This window comes from Myotis yumanensis, unplaced genomic scaffold (assembly GCF_028538775.1).
Source record: "Myotis yumanensis isolate MYYU_CA2020_CCGP unplaced genomic scaffold, mMyoYum1.0.hap1 SCAF_9, whole genome shotgun sequence".
Lineage (NCBI taxonomy): Eukaryota > Metazoa > Chordata > Mammalia > Chiroptera > Vespertilionidae > Myotis > Myotis yumanensis.
Window position 1 is genome coordinate 45,527,728 of NW_027223760.1, and position 9,881 is coordinate 45,537,608.

At 42.3% G+C, this 9,881-nt stretch overlaps 1 protein-coding gene across 1 annotated transcript in view; it reads left to right on the forward strand.

Moving 5' to 3' along the window:
- The window catches only part of CLDN12 (claudin 12), a 42,424-nt gene extending 36,008 nt beyond the window's left edge, over window positions 1-6,416 (forward strand). Inside the window, exon 3 of the transcript XR_011472657.1 lies at window positions 6,378-6,416. The gene's annotated coding sequence lies outside the window, so the exon portion shown is untranslated. The remainder of the gene's footprint in view (window positions 1-6,377) is intronic.
- Window positions 6,417-9,881: the final 3,465 nt, after the last annotated feature.

Consider the following 9,881-nt stretch of genomic DNA (forward strand, 5'->3'; position numbering starts at 1 on the left):
GTCAGTTCTCATGGTGGCTATTTCCTTATGAGGTGGAGTCCTCTGAGAAGCAGATGCCAAGACAGGATTAGACAGTGTGATGATTTGGGTCTCCATGTGTCAATGTCAACTCAGGCCCTGTGTCCAAAGTCCTCAAAATGTCAGCTATTCCTCTTTTCCCAGTGTACAGTCACCCTAGTAAATTGTTATCGGTTCCTTTGGGGAAGGACGTGGTGAATCATTATAATTTATTTTTAGACAGTGTTGTGGAGTCCCTTCTAAAATATGGCTACCTCTTCAGTCAATGTGTTCTGGATCTGAAAATTGGCTCAAGTTTGGGAACTGTGGAAGGGATCATGACTTTTTATTGGGGCTATTGCCCTCAGCCTCCTGCCCTCCATTGTTGCCCTTTTCTTGTGAATGCTAAACAGCACCTTGCTGACTCCCCTTCTCTTTTGCTCTACTAACCATCCCCACTCCCCACCAGGGATCAAGTTGTTATGGCAACTGTGGCCTTCTGGCTCTTGTGTTCAAACACCACAGTTGACCATTATTACTTTGGAGGCTTTATCAATCTGATTGGATGTTATGAAGCCCAGATCCATGACTGCTTCTATTGTCAGTCCTGGCCTGCATCGGAGAGCCATCACTGAACCTAGTGACACTAGTGTGCTTCTTACCAACCCTTTCCTGATGGCCTTTGTGGACGGTGTTTTCTCTGGATCCTCTCCTAGAACATAATCATCTGGTGTTTTTTTGGCCTTGTATAATATATCTATGTCAGTAGGCCTATTTCTCTAGCCTTTGTACTCCTTCCTATTCCTCCTGCCTGGGCAACTCAGGAATTTCTGCTTTCCTCAGTGTTGGTCATCACTTTCTTCAGGCTTCGAAGAGCCACTCTAACAGTGAGTTTGCCCCCATCCCCGAGGGCTTGCCAGGACATTAAATCCCATGTCCTACAAAAGTACCCCCAAGTCAATGAACACTTGCTTATCCAGTTTAACATTCTAGAACCTTGTTCAAGCACGCTCAAAATTCAGTATCAATGGTACTCATTGGCAGAAGCCAATACAAGCTAATATACTTTGGAATATAATTTATTTCCTCTCTTATCAGGCCCAGCAAATCTACAGCTGGATTCTACTGGGATTTAACTGTTATTGACCTACAAGCCAGCAGAAGAGGCAGGGGGCACCTATTCAGAGACCCTTGCTTTCTAGCACATAGGGAGGCCACCTCTCCAAGCTCTGAGTTTTCAGAGGGAACTGCAGAGGCAGCCTTACATTCCTAGGAACATCCACCCATGTACCAAGGCCATTAGGAATGTGCTGATCAAAAGGGCACCAGTGTCACTAAGAAGTTCAGAATCTTTTTTTTTTTTAAATCCTCACCCAAGGATATTTTTCCATTGATTTTTATTTATTTATTTACTTTTTTGTTTGTTTTCATATTTTTATTGATTTCAGAGAGGATGGAAGATGAGAGATAGAAACATCAATCATGAGAGAGAATCATTGATCGGCTGCCTCCTGCATGCCTCCCACTGGGGATCAAGCCTGCAACCTGGGCATGTGCCCTTGACCGGAATCGAACCTGGGACCCTTCAGTTCTCAGCTGACGCTCTATCCACTGAGCAAAACTGGCTAGGGCTCCATTGATTTTTAGAGAGAGTGGAAGAGAAAGGGAAAGACAAGAGAAATACTGATGTGAGAGAAACACATCTATTGGTTGCCTCCTGCACGACCCTCAACCAGGGCCCGGACAGGGAGGAGACAGCAACCGAGGTACATGCCCTTGACTGGAATAGAACCCAGGACCCTTCGGTCCACAGGCCAACACTCTATCCACTGAGCTAAACTGGCTAGGACAGCAGTATCTCTTCTTTACAGGCTGAAACTGACAGTAGAGGCTGGGCTCATTAATATCTATGGTGATAATGAGGTTCCCAAAGTAGTAAGGGCCAGGTGGTGGCACTTAAACACAGAAACCATGTTTCAGGGTCCCCAGTTTCCTAATCAGAGCTCTGGCCTCAGCATAAGACCTGCCTGACTAGTCATGTAAATGTCTCTGGAGTTCTCTAACTATTAGGCCCTCAATCTGCTGCTTAGCTTTGTTCACTCTTCCATTACAAGGAACAAGGGCTACCAAAGAGGTTCTCTGGAATTCACCCTTACTCTTTGACTGCTAGTCACCGGCCCTTGGTTTCTCATTACCTCTGCAGAGCATCAGTACAGCTCTATCACCAACCAATTCTGTTGTTTTTGTAGGCACTGCTTCCCCATTCTTTCAAACAATTGAATTATTATACCTACCAGGGCAATCTTATCTCTACTAATTCATTTCCTAAGTGGAAAACATTTCACCACCAGTGAACTTTTTTAGCAATTCAGCTGTCATCTCTTTTCAGGGACTATCCATACTCCACATATTGCTCAAGATGGCATCTTCTTTATCCATTGAATAATAAGTGAATCAGTCTCAAAGCTTTATCTTACCTCATGTTTTCTCAGAACACTTCTAGTAGCATTTGTATTAGTTTTTGTCCTTTAAGAGTCAGCTGCCAAGCCTGGCTGGCATGGCTCAGTGGTTGAGCATCAACCTATGAACCAGGAGGTCACGATTCGATTCCTGGTCAGGGCACATGCCGGGTTGCATGCTCAATCCCCACAGGCAGCCGATCAATGATTCTCTCTCATCATTGATGTTTCTACCTCCCTCTCCTTTCCTCTCTGCAATCAATAAAAAATATTTAAAAACAAACATAAGAGTCAGCTGCTAAGATGGGATTAGAAGTGCCAGAGGGAGAGAGTCTACACAGGTTCCTCCATTGCCAGCTTCAGAGCCTTTGGGAGTGGTGAGAAGCACGTCTCCGGGTTGGCACATCCATTTCTCCTCCAGTTGGCCCATTGTTCTTGCTCTGCTCATGTCTGTCTAACTGCCTACCACATCCCCTCAAGGATCTTGGCTCTGAATTCTTTCAGGAAAAGGGGGTGTCGGGGCCTCTTAACTGCTTCCATGCTGAGGAGGGATGAAGGTTTCTCTCAGAGCCAAGAGATCCTTGCTCTCTGTCAGAGGGACAATGCGGCCTGGGCACGGAAGGAAGTGGGATTGTAACCTGGTGGAGACAAACTGTGTTATAATGTTTAGTATTATTGAACAAAAATTAGAACAGCAAGAATTACAACAAATGGTCTGGTGGAAAGAAAAAGCATTTCAGTTCTAATATTTTTAACACATTCATTGGCTATTTGGATTTGCTTTTCTATAGGTGAACGCTTCACATCTATTCCACTGTCCATTTTTTTTTGTCCTTTTCTTGGCAGTTTATAAGAACGCTTTTCATATTATAGCTAATAGTCCTCCATCTCAGCTCTGCATTGCAAACAGGGATGGAAAAAGCAGTCTGGAACTCTTCACATCCTTCCCCTTCTCCATCCTTATTAGCAGTACAGAGTCCATAGTCCTCAGGGTATAGTCTAAATCAATATGCCAGGAGTGTCATGGGACAACTGCACTGTTCATTTTTAAAAAACAAAACAAGATAGGCCCTTGTCAAGGACAAGTGTCCATGCCCTGTCCCACCCACCCCTATCCCCAGCCCCACCCCCACATTGGGGCAATATTGTTCTAATTTTAGTCATTCTGGAATCATCTGCACCATTTTTTTGCCATATCCTTTAAATCATGTACTACTATTTATAGTTCTGAAACTTTATGTTGCCAATAGTTCATTATAACTACTACTTATATGTTTCTGATACACTTAAAAATAAATTCATAGCTATGAAAATTAAAAAGGAAACATCCTTCTGCATACCACTTAAAATACACCACATGTTGGGAAACTGGTTAGAGCATGCCATCGGGCCACAGAGGAGTCAAGGACCAGATCAAAGATATACAGAGTTTCAGGAGCTCTCCACTTAATGGCACAACTGGAGAGCAGCTTCATTTACCTCTGGGGAAAACAGCACAGAAAGGTGCGAAGCTTTACACATAATTGAGTGCTGAAAATTAGAATCCAGGCGTTTTTCCAAAAACAACAGGATAGCAATGATCCATCAAGTCCGGGTGGTCAGGACTCTAGTTAGCCCGAGCCCCGTGCATACTGGGATTACATTATGAACATTCTGTGTTCTGGCCGGAACATTAGGAGTGATAAGGTTCTGTGAAATATGTGGGGGTCCAGGGTTTAGAAGGAGCTGCCTCAGGACCCCGGGCTGTGACAGACCACAGTCCCTGAGCGGGGTCTGCCAGTCCAATCTGGAACTGGGTGCCGGCCCCGGTCCCAGTGGCTGGAAACCTGTGGACCACAGGCCTGAGGAGCCATGTGCTGGCTGCGGGCCTGGGGCCAAATTCTCCTGCCAGTTTTCCTCTCTCTCCTTCTCATCCAACTGCTTATCAGCTTCTCAGAGAAGGGTTTTTCTCAAATCTCCAGACACAAGGGCAAACAGAGACCAAAATCTGCGGACGACGAAGGTGAGCCATCCCAAACCCAGAGGCGGTGCCCCACAGCGCCACCCGCCCTCTCTCCTCTTGGTCCATGGTGCCAACTGGCAGGATATTTTCATCTCGAAAATTACCATTTGCTATTGGAGAGAAAACATATATAAAGGCTCCTGATGTTTTGGGTGAAATCCAGTTAAATTGCTCTCGAATTAATTTGTCTTATATGAAATGAAAAAAAGTGGATTAAAATAGTTTTAAATTTGGGAGAGCAGGCCCCTCCCCTCACTTTCCGCATGACCTACATAGCCCATAAGCTTTGTGCTGTGAATACGCTGTTGGTTTTTGTTCTAATCAGACTTCACTCAACGGCCATCTCTAGACTTTCTAAGTGTTTTAAGGTCTTAGTTAATAAGTTGCTTACTTTTGAGTCTTATCTTAAGAAATAATTACTTTGGTTTGGAGACTTCCTTTGGCTCTCGGCTCCAACTGAAGACATTTTGCAACATTCAAAACTATGCTGAGTAGAATTCATAAACTCAGAAGTACGGATTTTAGAATCCTAAATTGGAATTGCATAGATAGAATGAGGACAAAATTTGAATTACTTGGAAAATGCCCTGCAAAGCCAAGATTGCCATTTTTATGAAGACCGTAAGACAGAATAATTACTGCTGTCTGGCTTCCGGAGTCTAAAAGAATGTTAAGATCTGTTAGCGAATCAGTCTTCCTTAGAAAAAACAAACCCAGAGCTCTCAGCTTTGAGCGGAGGGGAGTGGGGAGAGACTGAATTAAAGGGCCTGGCTTGTTTCCTCTGGTTTCATCTTCCCCACAGATTTCTCTCTCCGTCACCCCCATACACACTCCCAGAGGAACAGTGTTCTAGTACCATCCTGCCCTGTTCTCCCACGCACAGTGCCTGCAAACGGGGGCCACACAGAGACACAAATCCTTCTTTTTGTTCCCTAGGAAATTGGAGTCATACTAGAATTTATTCAAAAGACCTTCAAAATGCTTGAAGAAGAACAAAAAGGCCTGGGCACGGAAGGAGGTGGGCTTGTGAAGCAAATAATAAAATCACGGAATAAACAAAACAAATCGAGAATCATAGAGAACACAGTCAGTTCTAGGGCTGACTAACCCCGGTCAGTGTTGCTGAGGAAACAGCTTCCTGTATAAGGGAAAGCCTGGTTCAACCTGTCCCAGGCCTCCCGGGGGCTGGCTTCAGCCTGGGGCAGTCTCCCCTTGGTGCTTGCATATAACTTTGCTGCCTAACAAGGAGATGGTTTCTTAGACTTGATTCCTTCACTTCCCAAACTGAGGAAGGCATTCTGACGCCTCACGGAGATCCCACCTCCATCCCTGGAAGGACTCTGAGTGAGGGATAGGCCCTGTACCCAGGCAAGCACAGGACGTTGGGACGATCCCACATCAAGTGAGACCTCCCCCAAACAGGCCTTTGAACCCTGATGTCCATTTCTATTTGAGAGCTTAGGAAGCAATATCCCAAGAAGGTACAGTTTGCCCTTGGAACTTTGGGCTAAGAATTTTCTTCCCCAGTGTCTAATGAGTGAACGAAAAAAGTACTAACATATAGAGAAATTCTCTCAGGAGCAACAAGGCGACAAATGGGCATAGTCTAAAGAGCAAGTGGCAACCAAGAAAAGAAATCGAACTTTCTAGGTCAGAATAGCACAGTACAGCATGGCCAATCAAATTTGGATGGTACCATTTCCTATTTTTTCAAGTAACAGGGGAAAATAAGAGTTAGGATTTAAATGGCACTAATAGGAAAACTTTCTAGATATATGGAAATAATGAAGTAAAATGCTGTGGTGTGGATGAATATGCTATAAAACAGGAATGACTAAATGAAATGCACTTTTATATAATGTTGAGCAGTAAATAGGCTTTGTATTTACAGTTTTGTACTTCATATTTTTTTCTTGTAGGATGTGCATCAAAGAAAAATTGTAATTTGTGCATACGAGATAGAAAAGTAAGTTACCTTTCAATGAGGAGTTTGTCTTGGGAATGTTATAAAGTCACATAATTTAGAGCTGGAGTCTAAAAGATATGGCAAATTTTGTCTTACATGATTTCTATAATATGAATAGCCGTTACTAAGATGTATTTCTAGTTTCCAATCATTCTCCAAGGATCTAGAATTAAACAAGAAATAATTTAGTACAAACATGTACTTCCTTCTAGATGCTTCAAAACAAAATATTTTTTGCATGAAAAAAGAAGTGTACCGCCTTCGGGAAGAATTTTTTCTATATCAAGGAAAAGATAAGCCCTTTGAGATACAGTGAAAATTTCCTTGCTACTCCTTAGACCAGAAAGGATGACGCACTGTTCCTTAACCACAGTGTAGCTAACATCCCCTTTACTGATGCTCAGAAGTCTGACACCATTATTCTTCACTTCAGATTTGGAAGAGAGCAGAAATGCCATGAGGTAAACGATGTTACAGAGAACTTGGCAGCATCCCTCTCAAAACCGTTCTACTCTAACAAGTATTGGAGAACTGAACATTAACACCAGAGACGCACAAAATCACTAATTAGAAAAGGGCACCCTCTGGTGACTGCTATCTGTCATAGTGATCTGGGTGAGCCAACCTGTGCTCCTACTAATCCTCATATAGGCAATTCCTCTGCTTTAATGAGGCCTTGGGCTCAGGGCTCTTGGACTTCTCCACCAAGTTCCTGTCATAATTGGATGTGCTTGCCATACTTGGCAATGGCCCAGGCACACTGGGTCCTGCCGTGCCCTGACTCCTCAGCTCTGTGCATTCAGTTTTCACTTCCACGGTCACCCCCTGAGTCTGCGTGGCCTACAAAGGCTCTTGCATTCTCATTACCTTACTCTGCACATACTTTTTGCCTCAAGAAGACAAGACCATCCTCTGGTTCTTTTAATCTCCTATTTTTCCTCCAGCTTGTGGCCCCCTCCAATGGATTTCCTTCTTCCTGTGAATTCTCCTGGCTGTTCACTTGAATAGACACCTTTCTTTCTTTGTTCTTTTCATGTTTGAACAAGAACAAGATATTTTCAAACATGAAAACAGTATGATAAAGCCTTATACCCCCTTCAAGACCCATCTTAGAAGATCTTATTTCATGTGTGCCCTCTCCTCCAAAATGGATTATTCTGAAGCAAATAATGATATGGATACCATAACATTTTATTTGCAAGCCAATCTCTCTTTTTGTATGGAAAATAATACAATAGTTAAATAATAATACAAGAATATAAGAATAAACTCTATTTCCCATATTCACCATTATAAGCCTACTTTTGCCTCACCCTGAATATATATAGTATACCAACTCCTTTTTATTTCCCAAAATATTCCAGTTTGAATGATAAATTATATGCTTATCCTTAACTATAAGGGAATCTTCCTCAGATTCTATTGGAAACATTTTCTTGTAATTTAACAGTATGTGACTAGCCTTCCTACAGTTAGAAAACCTTCTTACCAAAAACAAATCCACTAACAGCACCTAAGTTACAGTACTACCCCCAGCACACAATCATAAACTCAGCATATGAAAGGCATTATTTTTTTTGTTATCTTCTCTTCCATTAGAAATAAAATCTAAGAAACTTGTGAGCTTTCAGCTTTCGTTGTTGTTCAGAATCATTATGTGTCACTTGGAATGATAGATTTCAATTATGATGTCACAATGATGAGACATATCATGTCACTTTTTTTTCCCTAATGACAGTTAAAAGACTGAGCTTTAAAACTGACTTACAAAATGAATTAGAGTAGATTATAAGTTTTCTCCATACTCACCTTTCTCATTCATTGCATCTTGATATGAATTATTGGTTGGGACAGAAAGTAATGAAGTTACAGCAACCCCAGTGGGTTTTTTGACTTTCCCATAGCACAGTTCATAGGAAATGACCATTACTCACATGTTTGTGAAATACACTTATAAATGCCATACCTCAAACCCCACAAGGAAGGCCACTGTGATATTTATTATTCTGAAAAGTGTGTGTGTGTGTGTGTGTGTGTGTGTGTGTGTGTGTGTGTAAGGGAGAGTGGACAGGATCATGGATTCGAATCTGGATATGCCACTGACCATGTGGAGGACCTCTCAGGAATCTCTCTGCTAAAAGAAAATGCAGAGGACTAGTTTCATGGGTTACTCTCCAAGGCAACATCTTAATTGCTCTTGGCATGACCATCCTTCTGGAGCCTGATATTCCTGGAGAAGTTTAAGGCCTTCTGTCAAGTTTCTCATTTTTCTTCTAAACCAATTCAGTGTCTTTTCTTTTACACTCATTTTTCCCTTTGGAAGTCGGTTCACAGTTCCAAGGCTACTCTCTGAGTCTTTACCTCCATGCATATACCATGCTCGGAAGCACATTCACAGACTCAGGACCTTTCTCCTTGTTCCCTCTATGATAAATTCAGTCTATTTCTCGGCATTGCCTCCTTTCTTATCAGTTCAGATGAAACGGGAAAAAACACACACAAAACCAAAACTTCTTATTTCCTTCTAGCAGTTAAAGTCCTCATGCTGCCTTTGCTTCCTTATCCCCAGGATTTAATGACTAGCAACTGATTTAGAGCTCACTAAAAACTCTCCATAACCAAATGCACTGACCTTTCAACTTAGTCCCTCTTTCTGGAGACTTGCTCCTTTCTTGGTGACCTGGACTTTACACATTACCTGCTCTGCCTCTTTCCTCCCCTCTCTGCTTCCTTCATCTGTTCCTCTTCCTCACACTCATATCATATCATTCCTCATATCATTCCTCACACTCCAAAGCAATTTTTAATACCATGTTCTCACCCTGTGCTATCTCACCTACTGTCATGACCTCTGCTAGTACCTGCACATAAAGAAATCCCCAATTCATATTCTTAGACCTAATAGTCCCTGGATCTTGGGGTGACACAGTTCTTCTTTTAAAATATATTGTTATTGCTTTCAGAGAGGAGGGAAGAGGGAGAGAGAGATGGAAACATCTGTGATGAGAGAGAATCATTGATCAGCTGCCTCCTGCACATGCCCTACTGGGGATGAGCCCACAACCCTGGCCATGTGCCCTAACTGGGAATTGAACCTCAACCTCCTGGTTCATAGGTGGATGCTCAATCACTGAGCCACACCAGCTGGACGTGATATAGTTTTTGATTAATATTTCTTCATCACCTCAAGTTCAAATTTTCTAAAACTAAATTTCTAATTTTTCTTCCCCAAAGAAGCTCATTTTTTATTTACTTCTTTATTTTTGGTAGCATTTTCCCAGACATAATTTTCTAAATCTTTGACTCCTTTCTCTTACTTTTTCTCTCTCTCTGCAGTTCACAAAGTCCTATCAGTCCTTCCATTTTTGTCTTTCGACTGGAACAATCTTAGACTTTCTAGGCTTCTGTCCCTCCAGGCCTTCCTGATGCTTTATTCATTATCATAAAGTAGCAATTT